Source organism: Capra hircus, chromosome 25 (genome assembly GCF_001704415.2).
Source record: "Capra hircus breed San Clemente chromosome 25, ASM170441v1, whole genome shotgun sequence".
Taxonomy (NCBI): domain Eukaryota; kingdom Metazoa; phylum Chordata; class Mammalia; order Artiodactyla; family Bovidae; genus Capra; species Capra hircus.
Genome location: NC_030832.1, coordinates 30,394,384 through 30,417,280, shown reverse-complemented (window position 1 = coordinate 30,417,280; position 22,897 = coordinate 30,394,384). Strand labels below are relative to the sequence as shown.

Genomic DNA, 22,897 nt, shown 5'->3' with positions numbered 1-22,897 from the left:
CTGCCTAGATTAATCCATATTCTTTCTCTCTCTCTCTCTCTATATATATATATATGTGCACACATATATATACATAGTTATAAACATAATTTATACATAGTTATAAACATGCAATTGTTTTCTGTTTTGCCATTGAGCGCTTACTTTGTGCTAGTTCCTATGATAAATGCTTTTAATGCTTTGTTATGTTTATTAGATCAGTTTCTTATACTGCTTGATTATAAGAATTTTTGTAAGATACCTGTGAAAAACTACATATTTCCTAACCTACCCCTGACTACTGAATCTGAGTATTAGAATAAATCTTGAGTTTTCCAATCTGGCTCCATGTGGAAACAATCTGAAACTCGAACTTTTAAACAAACTCTACCCCAGTCCATTTAAATTGTTTGCAGGGCAGGCCTGTGACCTTTAAACTCCTCTGGTGACTCTAGGGGCTCCTCTGGTAACTCTTATACTTCAGTGGTAGGTATACGGATAGGGTAGAGATTTAACAATATAGGTGGTGCTTATTATCTGAAACTAGAAAATGAACTTTAGTTCATTTAATCCTTACAATAACCCATGAGGCACAGCTGGCATTATCCCTATTTTCAGATGAGAAACCAGAGGTTTGGAGAGACATGGGGTACTAGTATCAAGAATGGGTCACTTGTTCTTTTAAATCTTACAGTCTAACGGTATACATAGTATTGCCATGTGCTTGAAGATGCACATATCTTTTTATTTGATGATCACAAACTAAGTATGAAATGTTGGTTTAGGCATGGAATTAAATTGACTAACTCAGTATGCCTCAGAACCAAGTACTTGTTTGCTAAGTTCTTTTGTATATAGACACCTGCAAATAGACATCAGAAGTCCATTTTGTAAAGTCAGTGGCAAAGAGGATGAGCTTGACATTTGGGATTTGTTACTGACTCACAGACTTGGTGGACTTTGAGTGACTTAGAGGTCAGATACAATTTAATATTCTGCCATTTCTAGAGATTTTTCTGTGAAACACTTTGGTTTATGTTTCATGATCCCTGCCTTCTCAGCCATGAATTTCTTTTTGAATGCGTCCCACTCCACCTCTTGTTTTCAAGTGGGTTTGTTGCAGGTGCTATGAATGCAGAATGACTTGGTTATTCTTTCTCTGTAGAAATGATGACAATGTGGACCCAGTTTACCTCCAGCTATAAATATGACCACATTTACATTTTAAAAAACACGTCCCATAATTCTAAGAGCTCTCTGAGGTGGGAGGAGGGGAACCTATGTCTAGCCTTCTAAATGGATGTTGCCCTTCAGTTAGAGCCCAGGACTTTTCCATAGTTTTCATGTATTTGAGCAACTTCCTTAAAGGTGCTTGGCTCTGTGGATTTGAAATTATTGATTTGACTCTTAGAATGGTTTAAATATCCATGCTTGTGTCTCCATATGTGTATTCGTTTTTTTAGCGAATATTTCTTGAACTCTTACCATGTGTCAGGTGCAGTTCTAAATAGCGGGGTGATGATATCCAAGCCAAGCAGGAAAAAATCTGCTGTCACTGAGCTCAGATTCTAATGAATAATGCAAGAAAAAAAAGTTCAGTACATAAATCTTAAAGTGTTTTGGAAGGTAAAAATTCTAGATAGAAAGCATGTGAAAAGGAAAATCTCTCTATCATAGTTGGAGAATAATGAATTTTTTAATAAGACAGTCAGGGTGGACCTTACTGAGGGAACTTTAAGCCAAGATTTGCTGGAGGTAAGGGAGTAGTAAGCCATGCAGATATCTGAGAGAGGTCACTTCAGACAGAAAACACCTCCACTGTCACCTCTCCTCAGTATGCGAAGCTTAGCAAGGAGACCTGGGTTCTGTAAGATGCATCTTACGTGAAATTTTGCCATTAGCAACTACATGGATGAACTAGCAGGGTGTTATGCTAGTGAGATATGTCAGAGAGAGAAAGACAAATACTGTTTGATAGCACCTATTTGTATTTATTATATACAAAATCATACACAAGCAAATGCGAAACTCATGCCCAAATTGTTCCTACTATATCAGTTGTATTGCAACACATTTTTTTTAAGAATTAGCTTAATAATAAGAACTCTCTGTACATAGAGATATGATCAGTCTCATATAGTGACAGAAGGACAAACAGTAAAATGAGTATAATTTGCAAAGGAGAGAAACGGCAGGAGTTAGCCAGAAGTGGCCAACAGCGGTGGGATCAAAATGGTTTTTGTGTCCTATGTCACTCACTTGGGCCTCAGATTGTGCTGTAATCATACTGTTCTCTATTCTGGTTTCAAAATGTAAAGAGCTGAGTCAAGTTATTACAGATACAAATGTCAGTCGTGTCCAGTTGTACAAATTATTAATAAATTTAGTCACAAAATTCAAAGAACAGCAGTGGAAGGTCTAATCCTAATGCACAGTAGAAAATACCTTTCTGGGCTCTCATCTCAGAGATCAGGCATTTGCCTTCTTCGCCCAAAGGATTATATGGGAATTGTTTGGAATGAAGAGGCAGGGGAGAGATGTAATCCAACATTGTATTCTCCCATCATATTCTTATTCCAATGGAGAGATGTATCTTTTCTCTCTTTTGCTCAAATTATCGAACACAAATTGGAGCAAGGATAATAAAACCAGATGACTAGGAGATTCCCATCTGCCCCCTCACCAACCTTTCTCTCTTCAGTGTCGTTTCTACCCATATTAGCAGATGGCACCAGTTCTTGGCCAGTGTCTCTAGTTATCTAATGGATTGTTCTTTTGCCCGCCTCCTTTAATACAACAGCAGAAAAATTGGTCATGACTCACTCTATGCCCATTGGCCAAGGCTCTGATTCCTGAGAACTAGACAGAAGCTTGGAATTCAACCAAGCCTTCTGGAATGCCTTATGATGATCTGCCTAACAGCAGAAAGCTGGGTTGATTTAAACTTGAGCTTTTATATACTGGAAGGTTTGTTCAGTGCTGGCTAGAAAAAGCTAATAGTAACAAATCTAAAAAACCTTAAAAAAGAAAAAGCAGAGGCTTTCTTGAGTTCTGTTCTGAGAATACTGGTTACTTCTAATGGTGAGTGGTGAAGCGCTATATGATGCAAATTGCAGGACTCATTAGTTCCAATTCTGCATTTGACCACTCTGTAAAGGAAAATGAAGTTGTAACTAAACACGGGAGAATGAGCTTTGACAGATGACATAGAAGATGAAAGGTGCAAGAATAGGTTGTAAGGGAGTATCTGTTTACCTGCAGAGAATGGAGTCCAGGCTCTTGAGGCCAGTGGATTATAGACTCACCATCATCTTTGAAGTGTGTTTTGACTTTAGTAAAAACAGTGTAAGTAACCTTTTCTTTGGGTCCTGGACAGTATTTCAGAACAAGTGACAGTTGACTAAGCACTGAGAAAAAAGTACAGTCCTTACAGAAAGCCAGATACACCCTCTCAGTTCTTTCTTTAGCAAGACTGTTGGACAGTAACTCGAGGGCGTGTCATAGACACAATTCATTTGTACTTCAGCAAGATTTTTGCCTTGTCTTCCTTGATTCTTTTGTGAACAATTAGAGAAATACAGGTTTGGTGACATGATTATCAGGATTTATAATTTCATTATTATTTCACTGGTTAAGAACATTTGTTTCACTCTGGATAGAACTAAGATCATTGCATAAATGTCTATCCTCTCTATTGTGTTTAAATTTTGTCTTTGCAATGAAGCTATAGTTACAAATGTTTCAAAAGTAGTTCAGTTCAGTCCAGTCGCTCAGTCATGTCCTACTCTTTGAGACCCTGTGGACCTCAGCACACCAGGCCTCCCTGTCCAGCACCAACTCCCGGAGTCCACCCAAACGCATGTCCATTGAGTCGGTTAAATCATAAATATGCTGGGTTGGAAAAACAGGACACAGCTGGATTTTGACTATCTGGGTAGTGACCAAATTAAGGTGAAAAGGTAAGGGTTAGGTAAACTTAGGTTCAAAACCCAGCCATGAAATAAGAAAACAGAGGGGAGACACAATTTTCAGCTGACACATGTGAGTCAGCAGTGTGTCTTTGGCAATAAAACTACTGGTGTTTTTGAGTACCTTAATAGAAATGTAGAATGAAGTAGTGGGTGTGTGACTGTTTTGTGTATGTTTGGGGAGGAGGGGATAGATAGGAACATTTGAAGTAAGTTTTCCCCAGCATCAGATAGTACTAATGTTCACATTCTGCACATTTTGGTGTATTTGTAAATCACTGCTATTCTTTAAATTGAAAAGATCCAAATAGTTGTGAAAATTCATTGGATTTAAAAGCTGCTTTGGCAAGGGGAAAGTAAAACTGTACTTAAAGAGGGATTTTTTAGAGAGTAGTTTTAAAGACATTTAACTTATCTAATGTCAAGTTAAAAAAATTTAAGTAGTTATAAGAACAAGTCCTTGTAGGGTGTACGAAAAACTTGGTAGACACGTGAAAGTTTGAGGAAACTTAACAGAAAGCAACTTTTAAGGTGTAAGGTATGAAGTTTGCATATATTATCATGTGATGAGTTTAAAAATGTTGTCCCATATGTATGTTTTGCTTACCGCGTGTGTGTCATATACCGTAAGCCATCAGAGATTCAGAACTTACAAATGGCATACTTCCTGTTTAGTAAAAAATAATTAGTTAAGGAGGAACTGGAAAAAGTTTCAAGGTTAACGGGATATGAAATTGATCAGCAAGGCAGATAAGAAAGGGCTTCGGAGTTTCTCATGCTTCATTGGTAGAAATAGCAAAGATGAACTAGGATGAGAATCATGAGTCTGAGGTTTTGGCAGGCTTAGAAGCGCAGCCTTTAAAATTGATTTTTGGAAACTGCTCTTTATTACCCACTTACAACATCTTATTCAGATTTGTGGCACAGGTTCCTTCTAGTTGTAAAATTCGCCTGGTACTTAGAGATTATCATTCTAATTCATTACTTTTATCCTGGAAAACTGGGACTTGATGGTTTGGTTACCTTGTAACGTGTTTGGATTTAATTTAGTTCACTAAGATTTTTATGTTGATAGCAGCCTTCCCCAGGGTCTGTAATACCTTGGAGGTAAAGAACATACTTGATCTCAGCATTTCTTTAGGGCCTGGCCCTTTGCCTCACACATAGTAGGCACCTAATAAATATTTATGGAAAAGTATTGAGATAAGTATTAAGATTGAAATCCTCATCATACGCAGTAGAAAATCAAGTCTCTGGTTGCTTGTGTGGTCCAGCATTTCAGAGCAGAAAGGAGCCTTAGAAGGGAACACATACAGCTCCTCTCTTTCGCACATGGGGAGAGGAGAGTTCCTGAAATTGAGCAGGGGAGCTGCTGTCTGAATGTTGCAACTGGCATATTGTCTCAGGATTTATTGCTTATTCTCTTGGGACTCAGGATGATTTGGAGAGAGTTGAATGTAGAGGGAAAGTTGAATCAGTATCTTCAGGTCTGTGCCCATTTTTTCCAACCCTAGCATGCCTTCAGCATCCAGAGTGCATTCCTCTGTAGTAGTTCCATCTCCGATTGAACAGGTGAGTTCAAACCCACAGTTTTGCTTTTATCTTTAAGTACTGTTTAACATTCAGGCACTATACCATGCAGTGCAGACACCAGTTAAAGGAACAATTTTGTAACCAGCCTGTTAGCTCTATATGCCTTGGTGGTGGTGGTGGTGGTGTGCTGTGGCTGAGTCGTGTCAGACTCTTCGCGATCTTGTAGACTGCAGCACAGCAGGCTTCCTGTCTCCCGGTTTCCTCAGTCTTACGTCCATTGAGCTGGTGATGCTCTGGTGATGATATGTTGCGTGACCCTGGCCAGCTGCTGGCTGTCTGACTGCATCATTTCATTGAGTTACCTCATGTGTTGCCGTTTCATATTTATGTTTGGCATCTTATTTTGTTCAGTCAACTAATGAAAAAATTATAATCACGTGAAAATTAAGTTTTGTTATATGGCTCTTAATTAAAGCACAGAGTTGAAATGAGCATCAAGCGGATTTTTTTTTTAATTACAGAGAATTTCATTAAATGTGTAAGTTAGGGTGCTTTCAACTATGAATGTTAGAAAACCTAACGCAAACTTGCTTAACCAGTAAGGAAACTTATGGGGTCACCTCAACCAAGTCCAGAAGTAGGGAGGGCCTCAGGTAGGTTAATTCAGTGACTTAGTGTGTATCTGTCCTCAGAGACCTCATTTCTTTCTGTTTCATCTGTTTTCTTTCGCAGTATCAGCAGTGTCCCTAAGCTATCTATGCATAGTTATTAGTGGCAGTCGGGGCCTCACGCTTTGCTCATAGCTAATTGTGGAAATGTGGGAGTGTTGGCCAGGGAGATTGAGAGAGATTGCAGGGAAAATTACTACTCTCCCAGTCAGAGTCAAAGATCTCCCCTCTGTCTCTGGACAAATTGGGGCATGAGCATAAAAAACTGTCCTTTTGGGTTGGCATGTCTGGATTGACTTAGGCCTGAGTTCCAGACCAATTGCTGACAGAGAGGATGAAAGGACTTTGATGGGCTTAACTAGTCCTGGAGCTGGAGTTATGTCCTCAAGGGCAAAGCCCCCACACAGTAGGGGAAGGGTAGAATGAAGGTTGGGGAGTCAACCTCAGTTGGGCTTTGAGTGGCTCTCAAACCAATGATCACAGTTGGCTAAATCTCTATCCACAACAGTACTGGTTTCCTCTGTAAAAAGTGTTACTCCAAACTGTCAAGATGAGAAAGGTACAGCCAAATGCATCAGTTATAGATTGCTCTCCTCTAACCATTGCTTGTGCTTTGACTTTGGTAAGTCAAGGAGTATGGAGTGAATGATTGCAAGACACTCCCCTTAAGGGAACTTGGGTATTGGTAGAAAAGCAGAAAAGAAACAATTGCTAAATAAGGCTCCTTGTCAAATGTGCAGTTCAGGGATGCTGACTTGTAGGAATTCAAGTTGGGTTTTTGGAGAGAACACAGCCCCTCTGGTATCCCCCAGCATCGCTGGAGTGGCTGCTTTTCTTTCTTGCCCTGGGGTAAGTGAAGCATTTTGATAATGATTTAGTGCAACATGGTTTATAATTTATAAAAGGTCACTTCAATCTAAAAACTTTCATCCACGCTCTGAGCTACGTAAGATCCAGCCCTGATCCTTAAAGGAGCGTTTTGGGGAGCGTAAGGAAGGCTATCCATTCTCCTCCGTTCTTGCTGCTCATTGTTTGGCCATGTGCTCTTTGTGCCTTTTTGCCTGGCCTCTCAAAACTGAAGAAATAAAGGACTTTCTGCTTATAGCAAGGTGAGACAATGCTAGGTCTGTCAAGATCAAGGAAAATAACAGGAAATTTAAAGTTCACTTCAGCAGATACCTTTACACCTTGGTCATCACAGACAAAGGGAAAGCTGAGAAGCTGAAGCAGTCCTGGCCCCCTGGTTGGGCAGTGAAGGAGCTGAAATGAACCAGGCGTGCTGATTTGAACTGTATTATGGTTTAAAAAAATTCTTTTTTAAAAAGATGTGTGTGTGTGTGTGTTTGAGAGAGAAGGAGAGTGCTGGGTATGAACAAGGGTGGTGGTGATATTGTTTAGTTGCTAAGTCATGTCCAGCTCTTTGTGTCCTTATGGACTATAGCCCATCAGGCTTTTCTGTCCATGGGATTTCCCAGGCAAGAATACTGGAGTAGGTTGCCATTTCCTTCTCCAGGGGAACTTCCCAATCCAGGGATCAAACTTGTGTCTCCTGCATTGCAGATGGATTCTTTACCACTGAGCCATCTGGGTGGGAAGAAGAAGTGAAGTGAAGTCGCTCAGTTGTGTCTGACTCTTTGTGACCCCATGGACTGTAGCCTATCAGGCTCCTCTGTCCATGGGATTTTCCAGGCAAGAGTGCTGGACTGCATTGCCATTTCCTTCTTCAGGGGATCTTCCTGACCCAGGAATTGAACCTGGGTCTCTCGCATTGCAGGCAGACGCTTTACAGTCTGAGCCACCAGGGAAGCCCATAATTGGAGGCAAGATGATATAAATGTCTTGAGGGACAAGTCTATGTTTGATGCATGACTGAAGTTATCACACAGCAGATTAGCACACTGTCTTAAAGGGCAAATAGAACTTTGACAGGTCAGAATGAAGGTGTTTCAAAAACAGATAGTAGTTTCTATAAAGCCTGTAGAGTCCTAAAATATGTAGTGTGGACATGCAGCGGCAATTTGGAAGATAAAGATGCTTACTCCTTGGAAGGAAAGTTATGACCAACCTAGACAGCATATTAAAAAGCAGAGATGTTACTTTGCCAACAAAGGTCCATCTAGTCAAGGCTATGGTTTTTCCAGTGGTCATGTATGCATGTGAGAGTTGGACTGTAAAGAAAGTTGAGCACTGAAGAATTGATGATTTTGAACTGTGGGGTTGGAGACGACTCTTGAGAGTCCCTTGGACTTCAAGGAGATCCATCCAGTCCATCCTAAAGGAGATCAGTCCTGGGTGTTCATTGGAAGGACTGATGCTGAAGCTGAAACTCCAATATTTTGGCCACCTGATGTGAAGAGCTGACTCATTTGAAAAGACCCTGATGCTAGGAAAGATTGAGGGCAGGAGGAGAAGGGGACGACAGAGGATTAGATGGTTTATGGCATCACCAACTCAATGGACATGAATTTGGGTAAACTCGGGGAGTTGGTGATGGTCAGGGAGGCCTGGCATGCTGCAGTCCATGGGATGCAAAGAGTTGGACATGACTGAGTGACTGAACTGAACTGAAGAGGACACAAGAAGATAAAGGATCCAGGTGTGTCTGTTGGGATCACAGCATGTCAAACCCAGACTAAAATATATACACGTTGTGGTAGGCAATAGTGAGCCACTAATAAAATAAAAAATGAATTTGGGACTTTGTTTAAACAGCACATGGAAAGAACAGTCTATATTTATTTTGCTTTATTTCTTGTAAACTGAACAGTGAATACTGTTTGAGTTCATGGGAAAGACTCACTCTCAGAGAGGGAACTTTGGGAAACGTTCTGGAGATGGAATCCAATCTGAGTTGTAAAGGTTGAGCTGACCTGATGAAGGAGAACAGAGGGTCTACACACAAGACCACGTAGGCTGGTGGAGCCTGAAGTGATGCAATGCCCAGACATGATCTGTGACATTCAATAAAGTGTTAAATTTTACCCAGTATAATTTTAGTATATTTTATGAGCATATTCCAGAGTTCTAAGAAAACTGGTTTTGTGTCTTTAACACATGGGATAACGCTAAATGAGAGTATTTTATTAACGTTGTATGTCAGTCCTTTGAAATTCTGACATTGGGCTGTGCGTGTATCATTTAGAACATTTCTGACTCCATAAACCCAGAGTTTAAAGTTAGAGAAATGTGGGCATGTGGCAGTGCCAAGGGCCGTGGCTCAGGAAGCACCTCCCGCTGTTTCCAAGTAGTCATTAAACTCCTGGGCCTCCCCATCCCCTAAACTCTGATCATCATGGAGATTTTATTCCTCAGCTCTTTAGAAGTTCTACTCCAAATCCAATGTTAGTTTATCTGCCCGATGATGGAATCCAGAGCACATGGTAAGTATTACTTGAAATCGACAACTGGAAAAAGTTTCACAGAGGCTCACATGATGCTGTTTGTACATTTTTTTTTCTTCCACAGTGACGCTTAAAATTCATCCCACATTGCCTGTAGGAGAGAGAAGGAGGGGGAGAAGCCCTGTTGTTTGATAGCTTTGTATGTTCCTCTGAAGAAAGAGAGTGCTTGAAAAAAAGAAAGGCAGGCTTTCAGATGTTGTCTGAACAAAGATATGGAAATGTGAGACGAGGGCAGCATCTGGAGGTTTTCAAACACTGGAACACAGGCTGCACGCTTCTTTTGCTGTTGGAGGAGTGAAAAGCTGTTTCCTGTCATTTCCCATCTTGTCACTTCCAGGACCAACATCTTGCTACTTCTTGCACCAGCTGCTGTTGTGTTGTGTTTTTTTCCCTCTTCCCTCCACAGACAGATGGTACAAGAGCTTTGATAATGCTCCCCCCAGTTCTAAAGGAGCTTGCTTGTGTGGTACCTCTGTAGAATGATCCTATACCCCCGTCACTCACTCCATCCTGTTAGCTGAGTCTGAAGGAAGCAGAGGGGATCCGGTGGAGGCTTTTAACAGCATGCTCTCTCATGTCTTGTGGAGATGCCTTATGGAAATCTCACCTCTGCCAGGGCAGCCCTTTTGTTTCTGAAGTTTCACTCCAAAAAAGGGAAGAGGTGAAGAGTCAGCTTTGCTACCTTTTTCTCCGTACGATTTCTGATCGTGCTTTGTGTACTCTGAACCCAGAATAGGAGTTCTAACATCCTTATTTCCCTCCCTAGATTTTAGCTAAGTAGAATTGGGCACAGGTGATGTACAGATGACCCTCGAACAACAGAGTTTGGAATTGTGCAGGTCTACCGATTAGCAGATATTTTCTAATAAGTAGGTACCACAGTACTGCATGATCCGTGGTTGGTTAAATCCATGGATGCAGAACTGCTGATAAGGATGGCAGACTGTAAATTTATACCTGGATTTTTGACTTTGTGCTTAGGGGTGGGGAAGGTGGGGAATGTGTCGATGCCCCTAATTCCTACATTGTTCAAGGGTCTACTCTACTATCATTTCAGAGGGCTAGATATTTATCTTCAATTGCTCTCTTTATACCTATTGATTTAAATATTTTTCTTGGGTTCCTCAGTGAGGATCAGAACTTAGAAATGCAGGATGCCTGAATAGATACATTGAGGAGATAATCATTGGAAACAACTTTGGTTTTGTTTAATTTTATTGCATTTATCATTACAAAGTAAAAATAACAACTGCAAGTATGGAGCGTCTCCCTTCTTTTCCTCAGAATGATAGCTGTTTTTCCAAGAAGTAACATACTCTTTGTAGAAAACTTACAAATCTGTTATAGAAGTAAAATTGTCTGTAATTCTGGAGTGATCACTCTTACCTTTTGTATATTTCCTTGTAGACAGGACCATGGTATATGTATTCCTCTTGTACACCAGAACAAAATGCTTTGGTCATTTGTTAGGGTGGGTTTGGTGGTAGTGATAGTGGTGATGTAATGGTGATAACTAACTTCATCCAACATTTATTATATAGCAGTCACTGTAGTACATGTTTTACACACATTGCACATTTCAATTCTCATATCAGTCTAGAAGTGAAATTGAAAGTGAAAGTCTCTCAGTCATGTCCAACTCTGTGAGCCCATGGACTGTAGCCCTCTAGGCTCCTCTGTCCATGGAATTCTCCAGGCCAGAATACTGGAGTGGGTAGCCATTCCCTTCTCTAGGAGATTTTCCCAAACCTGGGTCTCCTACATTGCAGGCAGATTTTTTACCACTAGCACCACTTGGGAAGCCCATTAATCCAAAAAGCAAGAATGAATTTATCTATATTTTAGACATGAGTAAAGCGGAGGCAGAGGAACACCGTGTAGTTTGCCCAAGGTCACAAAGTGCATGTAAGGTGAAGTCAGGACTTGAATCTGGATGGTTTGTCCCTGAAACTCATGCTGTTTACTATTTGTCCATCTTTAAAAGTCTGAGTACGTTTAGGACATTTGGTACATCTTGCCTCAGGTTTCTTGTGGGGGGAGGGGGGAGTGGGCGGCTGTGCTGGGTTTCCTCTAGCTGCAGCGAGTGAGGGCTACTCTCTAGTTGTGATGTGCAGGCTTCTCATTGTGGTGGCTTCTCTCGTTGTGGAGCACGGCCTCTAGAGCTCGTGGACTCAATAGTTGTGGCTCCTGGGATCTGGAGCACAGGCTCGGTGGTAGTTGTGGCTCAAGGGCTTAGTAACTTCAAGGCATGGTGGATCTTTCCAGGTCGGGGATTGAATTTGTGTCTCCTGCATTGGCAGGCGGATTCCTCACCACTGAGCCACCAAGGAAGCCCTGTAAGATTTTTTTGTTTCATCATTTCATATTTTCCACATTCATAAGATTGCTTATTGTGGTCTTGCTACCCTCAGATATCACCAGATGTGCTTTACCTTTATAGATGTTTGAAGTGAATGATCACTCACTTTTTCCATATCCCTTTTCTTACTAGAAAGACTGGACGTTTTTCATGTGTTATTGATCGTTTGTATTTCATCTGTAAATTCTTCTGTCCTACTGCTTTTATTGACTAGTTAAATTTTTTGGAAAATTTACCATACATCAAATATGTTAACCCTTCATCTCATTGGTTTAAAATATGTTTCCTTCTGCTACTTACTTTCTTATTTTTGAACAAACTACTTATATGACTGTTTTAAGTATGTACATGTCCATATATTTTTTTCTGTATACCCCTTCCACATATCATCAATTTTAGCTTGTATTTTCCTTTATTTTATGGTTTTATTACTTGTAGTCAACTCTTCAATTCATATCTGGAATTTATTTTAATATATGACCTGAGGTGAGACCCTGGTTTTATTTTATTATTGATAGGTAATCCTTTTTTGTTTGTTTTTTGAATCCATTTAAAAATTACCTTGTATTATATATTTCACTCTTCTGTGGTGTACTTTATTATATATTTGTTTCTTTTACCTGTTACCATTTGTTTTAGGCTATTTCTTCTTACTAGTTTAGTATAAAGGATACAACTGAGGAACAGCCAAGTGGAAACGATGCCTGGAACAGGTACGGGGCAGGGGTGCACAAGTCAGGAACAGGGAAGTAAAGATGCAGAGCTTCCACACCCTCTCCAGGTAGGCCATTCTACCAGCACCTCAGTGTGTTTCCCGACCCCGACCCCGAACTTCCTGAACCCTGTCGTTTGAGAGTATTTTATGGAAGGTTTAGTACATCATGTGATCTGTTAAATCGCTGACAGTTGGTGTGAAGATCTCCAGCTATCCTTCTCTCCCCTAAATTGGAGGTGGGGATAGGTACGGCTGAAAGTTCCAACCCTGTGCTCATGCCTTGTCTTTTTGACAACCAGCCTCCCATCCTCCTGAGGCTGTTCGGGCATCTGCAGAAATTGTTTCAGAACCAAACCCAAGTAACACTCCTATCACTCAGGAATTCCAAGGCATTTAGAAGCTTTATGTCAGGAAACTATGACAAAAACCAAATCCGTGTTTGATTACAGTATTGTAGAAAGTTCTGAATTTGTGGCAAATGAATAATTTGCTTACAGCACTGAGGTTAGACATAACATTGGTTGACACACAAGAGGGCTATATTCTTCTTTCTGAATTTCAGCAAATAACCTAGTAGTAACTTTAATAGTAACCTAGATGATCCCCAAACTTTGATTTTATTTAAAGAAGAAAGTGCCTCTTGCCTTCCTTCTGTGATTTTATACATGTATTAGTATGGGCAGCAACCAGTAATAAGGATCTTCTATAATCAAACTTATTTTGAGACTTATTTTTTAGTCTTGTTTTACAGTACTGAAAGTGTTTTGGGATGTACTTTTTTATTCAATCTTAATGATAACCCTATGATGTAACTTGGTCCAAGGTGTTGTATCTACTTTACATATGAAGAAAATGAGACTTGTACTAAAGTCTTTGCCCTCAGCCACAGGATTTGTAAGTTGTGAAACTGGCCTCTAGCTTAGCTCTCATGAGAGCTGAGTTGGTGGTATTTTGACTGGGTTGGTTCTAAGCCTTTCTTTCTTTCTTTTTTTTTTTTTTTTGAGAGATTTGCATATCTACCTTGTTCACCTTTAAAATATTGAAAAATTGTAGTTAAGGTGCCTACCTAAAATGACCTGTCAAAATATATTTTTTCAACTGTGAAATACTATTCAAATGTATGGCTTTGCCTTTATTATTCCCTGGGGACTAACAGGTACTTGTCTTTCCTGTTCAGTGGTATATGATGGTAAGTAACAAAGATGTATTATTTGCAAGCCTTATTTTTTAAGGTATATTTCATCTATAATGAAGGATATTTTTAACTAAAAGAAGAAGCAGTCTTCATTTGTCTTAGGTCAGTTGAAAGTAAATGATACTTGAGACAGAGTTGTTAAATTTGTCTTCTGCCCTCAGATTGCTAAGCATGGTCTTTTCCTCGTAATCTTATGGAATAGGATAAGAAGTTTGCATTTCAGTTTATAGCTAGTATTTTGGAAATTTCGTATTCAGTTGTATTCAGGGTAGTACCACGTATTTGGTAGTCATGAAGGCTGTCTGCAGATATTTCAGCTTTTCTGTCTCTGTCTTCCTCTCTGGTCACATGGCCTTCTCTGGCTCCTTTAACTTTGGGAAGCCATATGACTTGTTTTGCTAATAAAATGTGAGCGTGACTTCTGGGTGTGTACTCTCTTGGGTGTGTATTCTCTTTTCCTCTGTGTGTGTATGTTTAGTCACTAGACATGCTCAGCTCTCTGCAACCCTTTGGAGTGTAGCCCACAAGGCTTCTCTGCCCATGGTATTTTTCAGGTAAGAATACTGGAGTGGGTTGCCATTTCCTCCTCCAGGGGATCTTTTTGACCCAGGGATCAAACTTTCATCTCCTATATCTCCTCCATTGCAGGCAGATTCTTTATTCTGAGCCATTGTGAAGCCCCTTTCTTCTCTGTAAGGGTTAGTTAATATTCATGATGTCAGTCACACCATCAGCTTGGATTCCTGAATGACTGTGAATAGGAGAACCTCTACTGACCTGTAATAGACAGGTAGTGTGAATGAGAAATAAACTTTGTTATTTTCAGCCACTGAGATTTTGCATTATCTATACTGTCCTGAGGTGGGATCAGAGTATGTTTGCTATGCATCACTGAAATCTTCTTTTGATTCTATGTAAAGATCTTAAATTATACCCAAACTGGATACCCTCCAAAATCTCCAAACATGATATATCCATTCAGTGGTGCTCAGGAAACAAAATTTTGAAATTGGGAGGAAAAGTTTATAAGGACGAGCTCAGTTCTAGGGATCAAAGCCATTGTTGGACGGCCACGGAGGAGATTTGCTTTAGTTACTTGAGTAATTTTTCACACATACTTAATTTTGTTTTTATATGTAAATGTCTGCCAGATTACTAAGTAAATCTTACTGGAGGTAATTCTTTAAAATATTAATAGGAGCAAAGGCTATTTAGACATTGACCTGAAATTAGGAAAAGGCAAGATTTTTTCCAAGGGCCCTATTTTCAACCATGACTAAAGCTTGGGAGGGGAGTGAAGGGGACACTGAGGATAGAAAAGGTCACTCAGCCATTTTGGCTGATGAAATAATGCCTAGTTCTGGAATTGGCCTCCACCTGGTGTGCTTGCGGAAGTGAATCTGGACAGAGCAAAGCTGGAGCCAACCATGTCTCTTCTCCTCCTTGTAATTTCCTTCTCCCTTGTTCTGCTCCCTCATTTCTACCCTCATTTCCTTGCTTACTTCTGCAAAGAGACCTTCTTTATGAACACGTCAGTTTATTGTTTAACTCACAAATGATTCTTAACATCCATTTTCCAGGGCAAGTCATGTAAAAATACAGGACTTTATGATTTTGAGAGGCCAGAAATTAAGAGTTTTCCACACTTGGTTTTGTCTTCACATCCCTTCGTTGTCTCACTGGCTTTTACTTTGTCCTCAGCCTCCCCCTTTCCACTTCTCCCTTGATCGTTCCCTTAGCTTGTTACCCACATCCCTTTCCTTTGTGGGTCAATCCCTGTGTTAGGAGGGAGAGGCAATGTCCAGGGGCACAATGAAAATAGTCATGTCAGCATCCTTTACAGGTAATTGTACATTAATGGTGTTAGAAGACTTGACTTTACCTTTGTAATCAGGAAGATCAGATTAAGCTTAATATCTGAAAGCACTCCCTGCTGACACTGAGACAAAATTTTTTGCCATGTACTTCAATTGAAAGAAAACTGTGTGATATGATCACTATGTGATGATGGTTTTTCAGATCAGTTAACTGAGTTGTATTTATAATTTAAGGTATTTCTGCTGTGGGATAAAAAAAAAAAACAAGTGGTAGTTTAACAAAAGGATTTTGCAGAGCTTGGGTTATAGAGAATTAAGTGCTGGTGAATAGGATTGTGTGTATATGTATGTGTTTTGTGGGCATGGAGAAATTAGGAGAAAGAATATTTTATACAGGAAATTTCCATATGGTTGCTTTTTATAGACATTAGCACGTTTCAGGGAAAACACTCTACTGGATGAAACTGGAAGAATTTAGTTCTCTTTAAAGTTTGGTGCAGCAAGGGGTAGAAATGTGGAGATGCAGCTGGAAACTGAAAAATTATTTTTGCCACAGGCTTGCAACTATACCTACCTGTGATGCAGTGAACATTGATTTGATTATTAATCTTTCTGTTACTGAAAACTTGCTTTCTTTCCTAAAGCTGGTGGCAACAATTTACTGACTATCTAAACCTCGAGGACTAACTTAGGTTGGGAAAATAAATCCAGTCTCCTGAAATTCATATCCTGTTAAACTGAGAGCAGCCAGCAGAGATGAGAAGGATCTCTAATGTGGGAACTGGGAATTCTGCTAAAGCAAATATCACTTCCAGCTCTCCTAAATTCCCCCATGCAGAGGGAGAACTATTGGATTGAATAGTTCTTTTAGGAACCTCACTTTTCCACATTTGACTGACTTAATGAAAGTCATTGTTGACCCATGGAAGGCAGAATGGGAGATGGACATAGTTAGGATGAACTGTGGAGAGAGCTTTCAGTTTCTTCTTGTCTTTCACGTCCTGTCAGGCTCTGTGACCTCATGGACTATAGCACACCAGAATTCCCTGTCCTTCACCATCTCCTGGAGTTTGCTCAAACTCACATCCATTGAGTCAGTGATGCCGTCCAGCCATCTCATCCTGTCTCACCCGCTTGTCCTCCTGCCCTCAGTCTTTCCCAGCATCAGGGTCTTTTCCAGTGAGTCAGCTCTTTGCATTCAGGTTGCCAAAGTATGAGAGTTTCCAGTGAATACTCAGGGTTGATTTCCTTTAGGATTGACTGGCTTAATCTCCTTGCTATTCAAGGGACACTCAAGAGTCTTCTCTAGGACCACTGTTCGAAAACATCAATTCTTTAGCAATCAGCTTTCTTTACAGTCCAACTCTCGCATTTTGTACATGACTACTGGGAAAACCATAGCTTTCACACTATGGATCTTTGTTGGCAAAGTGATGTCTCTGCTTTTTATACACTGTCTAGGTTTGTTGTAGCTTTTCTTCCAGGGAGCAAGTATCTTTTAATTTTATGACTGCAGTCACTATCCTCAGTAATTTTGGAGCCCAAGAAAATAAAGTCTGTCACTGTTTCCGTGTTTCCCCATCTATTTGCCATGAAGTAATAACTATATTAGCCAAGGACCCCCTATTGTTTTCCTCAGCTCTTGCCATTTTGGAGTTCCATCTCTACAGTTACTTATTCAGCAGATTTTTTTCAACTAACTAGTTATGGTTTTTCTTTTTTGCTTAAACAAATTTATTTAAAAAGAATATTATGTCTCTGTAATAGATGGCAAGTATCACTTGCTGTAAGACAATAACTGTAGAAACGAAAGTAATACAAGCAAATTATTACGGGATTCTAGTTAGATATTGTTCCCCGTAGAAGACTTGACTGTAAACTGAAGCCCTCTCTCTGCTCCAGGTTAAACAGGAGCTTAGAGAGACAAACATCTTAAATCCAGTGAAGTACCAAGTGAGGCGTTGCTCTTAACTAATTAAGGAGGATTAAAAAGAAAAGGCCTATATCCAAGCAAAATCGTTCCTCTTAACTCTAGTGCTCTTGTTTTCCAGGGATGGTTTTGATGGTGGAAAAAAGAGAACTTAAACACAAAACCTTCCTCCTCAGAAATGATCGAGGTCTTCTCATGTGTCATCGTTTACTCCAGTGTTTTGTCCAATTCCCTAAGTGTATGTGTTCAGTTAATCAAGATTTCAGTATTGGACTGAGTTTCGCTTGCTTTTCTTCTAAGTACTGAATTATTTCCTCTTGCTCTCTGATTTTTCAGTAGTTCTCTCATGTGCTCACTGACACACAAGGCCTTTTGCTTCTTTTGCGCCTATGTACAGACATACATGCCTCTTTGGATGATAGGCGATTGTAGGAAGATGACGGCTTGAAGTGTCTTGTTCGGTAGGTGTTCTTGCCCTAGTGTTGGCACAGGAAGTTTCAGATTATGTTGCCCAGCATGTGATCTACATGGTGCAGTGGAACCAGTGTGGATAGCTTCCCAGGGCTTGTTCCTGCAGTTAACTCCAAACAAAGACTTTTCAAACAAGGTGCTTATTGTTATGTGGTGTCTTTCTTTCGAGGCAGCCATGGTTTATGCAGGACTAAACCGTTACCATTTTATCAGAAATTGAAAATTATGAACACAGTGTTTCTTTTACGTCTCTTAGGGGTTCTTGTATCCAGCTGTTGTGGTACTAGCAGTTGTCATTTGCTTTGTTGTAACCAAGCAGCACTAGCTTAAATGTGAAGAGATGAAATTTGGTGGCTGCTCTCCCCTGCCGACTCCCCCCAGAGTCCTGTGTTACATTTGTGTTTTTCCTGGGCAAGAGCTCATATGGCTATCTCAGCTGAGAAGGCAGTCTTAACTTGTCCTTATATCCCCTGTTCCCATGACAGTGCCTGATGAGAATGGTCAACAATAAGAAGTGAACAATTTTGTTCAGTGCTCACCATGAGCCAGATACTGTGACTGAAGAAATGATCTTGCTTCAGTTCAGTTCAGTTCAGTTCAGTTGCTCACTCGTATCTGACTCTTTGCAGTCCGATGAATTGCAGCACGCCAGGCCTCCCTGTCCATCACCAACTCCCGGAGTTCACTCAGACTCGCGTCCGTCGAGTTGGTGATGCCATCCTGCCATCTCATCTTCTGTCGTCCCCTAGCCCTCATTAAATTGAGTGAACTGGGTACTGTCATTATCCCCACCTTTAAAGATGCAGGTGCAGAAAAGTTGAGGTTCAATAATTGTACAAAATCTCCCAGCTGTTAAGTGACTGAGTTGGACTTTAAGGGCAGATGTATCTGAATTCTGAGTTCACATTTGTAACCACTATAGATAACATAGTATGATAATCTCCTCAATAAATGGCAGAGTCCTTTTACCAGAAGCTTTACAAGGATAATAAGAAAAGAATTAGTTGAAGTGACACAATCCATGTTGTGAGAGGATTTTCTTCTTGATTCACAGTTCGTGCAAAGAAATAATATGCAGCTGACTATGAATAATACACCAAACAAAATGAAATTTCATTCTCAAATGAATTACCCGTGTCTCCTTTTAAGCAAAATTATTAAAGCATTAAGTGTCCATGGCTGAGGCAAATGTCTCTATTGTAGTTCTGTCTCAATTTTATTCTGTAAATATTGATGTTTTTCAGCATCAACTGGTCATCATTTTTTGCCTTGTGTTTAGACACAGAGGGTTGAATTCTCAATCTCCCTGCCTGCAGTTGTTCAAAACTCAAATTTTAAATTCAGAGTAATGTCCATATTTGTAATTATTGCAGCTGGGGAGCTGAAACAGGACTACTTAGTTTCAGAGTGTTACAATTGCTTCCTTTTGGGAGAAAAATTTCAGAAGCATGGAAGACAGATCTCAATATATTAAGAGAACTATACAAAGACTTTAAGTAAAAGCAGAACTCATACTCTAAAATCAGTTATTAAATTAAAGAAAGGAGAAAGAATAGACGGTTGTTCTAATGGTCAAGGAAATGTTTTCTAGGTAATAGAGGTGACTTGTTATATTAAAATCAGAAAGAAGTGAGGGAAGTGACCCTCATTTTAAGAGGATCACTTTGACAGAAATATTCTGTGTTAACTTAGTGACATGTAATTGACTGAGTGGTGGAGTTTCTATGTTTCCTTCTGTATATTACCTTGGCCTCCTTTTAGTAATATTTTTTTCATTTAACGATTAGGATTGTGTGGTCGGTAGTTCTAGTGGAGGTTTTGGGGATGGAGAGGTGACTATAAGGTGAGCCATTCGGGTAGCTTTTGTGGGCTGAAGTTGGTCTGAAGAATGCACACAGAAGCCAGGAATTCTTGATGATTGGTCAGCGAAGGACTATGAACAGGGTGTCATTTCATTTGCTTCTGTGCTTTCATTCCTTTCTCTTCACACATTGTGTGGCCCCACCATGGAGAGAATGGAAAGTAATGTCAAGTACATTTCATTGACAAAGTTTTTGATATTTTTATAGAAATGGGTATGATACACCAGTAAACATGACATAGTCTGATGTTGTTTCTGAGCTGGTATGTATGATAGAGACTGCTGAGGCAATGACATAAAGCCTTGACTTCTAGGAGATTTCTGTGTCTCTAGCATTATGCAGCAATCTAGGTTAAAGTTCAGTGCATTCCACTGCTTGAAACATGGCCAAGTCAAGGACATAAAATAATATCTAGGCTAATCAAAGATTGTGTTAACTTTTGCAAAATGAACATAAATTTTATTTTTCTGTGATTTCCCAATAAAACCTTTCTTCATGGGGAGATGGAGAGGTTGGGAACAGGAGGATGGGAGATTATCATACACTTCAAATTATATTGATCAGAATCAAGTTTAGCTTGCTCCGGTATGTAAATTAGAGATTTGTGGTTGAGTGGAATTGATTTTGCTGAGACTAAATTAATCACAGTGCTTAATCACTGTAACCTTTAAACATTGCAGTCTTGGCCACAGCTGCAGGGCACAGTGGCGTTCCTCTGAGCTTCATGCTGTCATTTCACGAAAGGCCGAATGCGTGTGACTTGTGCAAACAAGGATTCCACGTATAGGCTTCAGAGGTGGTTCTGTGCCCTGCAGAGGGTTAGCTGGAGCATCTCTCCTGGGGCTGCTATGGCCTGTTCAACCACAGAAGGCTTTCTGTTCATATACAAGTACTTCCAGATTTTTTTTCTCTAGTAAAGTCAAATTGGCCATCACAGCTGAAGTGCCTACGGAAGTCAGTCTTTAGAATGAGAACTGGGAAACACTCAGTTATGTGATTTTTTTTTTTTCTTCTTTAAAAAAAATTTTTTTTTTTAACTGATCCCATTTGGAATTATTTGCAAGGGTGAAGTTGACAATTTGGAAATAAATTCAGGAATGAGAAGGTTAATTGACTCTTCAGAATTCATCCTGAGAGCCTGCAAGGAAGATTGAGAATAGAATCTAAGTTTTGTTTTGTTTTTTCCCCCAATGTTCTTTTCAGTTCCTTGGTCTCTGTTTCATGCAGCCTCCCCACATCAAACCATCATTAAACCTCCCATAGAAATGCAAATCACTTTCCCAGTTTAGTTCCTATATCTGGAAATAGTTTTGTGTGTGTATGTTTTTTAACCCCTTTTGGGGGCTGTCCATGAAGTTTCTCAGTATAGTATCCTTTTAAAATTTTTTCTGTAACTACCATCCTTTATATCTTCCTTTTTGCTTTGTGTGCTGAATTGTACATTCACAGTTGAAGGGATTAAATAAAGCATATTCAGTGTAATAAAGTGCAGCTGGACTAGTCGTCCTTAAAATCAGCAAGCATCTGGATTCCACAAAAACCGCACCTTATATGGACTAAAGAGTATACCAGGGACCTGCTTTAACCTCTTGATTTTATAAGTCAGGAAACTGAGAGCCATAAAAGAGAAATGACTGTTCAAGATAACTTATTATAGCCAAGCTGTGGCTGAAACTTCACTGATTTTTCTTTTTCTTTTTTTCTGTTCAGATCTCTTCTGTATGTCATTGACTCTTTTCTCTGCAAAAGAGATCTCTGGTTTTCTAAGTTTTTCATAATCAGATTCCTTGTAAATAGCAAGTAGTGCTCAATAAATCTGACTTAATTTGTGGTATATTCTAATATGACATGAGATCTACTTGCAATTTGCTTTGGTGAGTTGTTTATGGTAGAAGAAAGAAGTCTTAAGTCTTACCTTTAAATAGTTTTTGTGGTTGTCCCCCCTTTTTCTGTTATACACTGGTTTGCCTAACTTCATTTACATTTATTTTCATTGATGGGTCAATAACATTCTTAGTAAGAGAAGAGTTGAGGTGTAATGTAGTGGTCTGAACACAGACTCTGAAGTTGGAGCTTCTGGGTTGGTTCAGCCTTTGCTCTGTTACTGTCACTGTTACCTTGATGAATTTAGTTAAACCACCTGCCTGATAGAGCTGTTGAGACAGTTAAATGAGTTCATAATAGTTAAACTTTTAGACTAGTACCAGACATGTATGACTGTTCTTTGGATGTCAGTATTATTGTTATTGTTACCAGATGATTTGTTGATATAAAAAATTCACATATGGTTTCATGTGATTCGTGGGGCTTACAGCAACATATTTTGGATCTCTTATTCCATTGGTTCTATAACAGCTCCTCCTCTGATGAATCTCATCAGTTTACCAGAATACCCCATCGCTTAGTCTAACACTGGATTTTCCTTCAGTTTGGTCATGTTCCGACTGGACACACACTAGATCAGTGTATGTCCATGATGGATAAAGGAGGAAGGTAAAAGAGACTGTTAGTTCACCTTGATTGTGGAGCAGTTCTTCCAAAATTATTTGTGAAAGTCTACTCTTTGCCAAACACAGAGACTCATTGATACATAGGACATGTCACCTACTTGAGATTCCACTCCTCTACACAGAGCTTTTGCCAGGTTCCTGCACCCGCTTAAACCTCTCCCCATACTGAAACTAAGCATTGTTTTAGAGAGGCACTTAATGGAGTGGCATGTCAGGAAACCAAGACTGTGGAGTTATCTTTTGAAGAAACCCTACTTCCATTCTTGCCTGCATCCCCGCAGGGCTCAAGGGCATCTCTTATGATCTGCTACCTAGAGTTTCCTGAAAGTTGGCAGTTTAAACATTCTACAGCAATCACCTGTTGTTTCAACTCCTCAGATGAGAGACTGTTAGTTCATGCAGTGACTATGTGTAGTTTATTATTATATTCACAGTATGTTGCACATCAGAATAGATTTTGTTGTTGTTGAATGAATCTTGAGGGCTCCA

At 39.8% G+C, this 22,897-nt stretch overlaps 1 protein-coding gene and 1 pseudogene across 2 annotated transcripts in view; both read left to right on the top strand.

Moving 5' to 3' along the window:
* Positions 1–22,897, top strand: part of AUTS2 (autism susceptibility candidate 2) — a 1,198,651-nt gene that overhangs the window by 392,756 nt on the left and 782,998 nt on the right. The window lies entirely within an intron of this gene.
* On the top strand, positions 5,463–7,516 carry LOC102183654 (annotated as a pseudogene).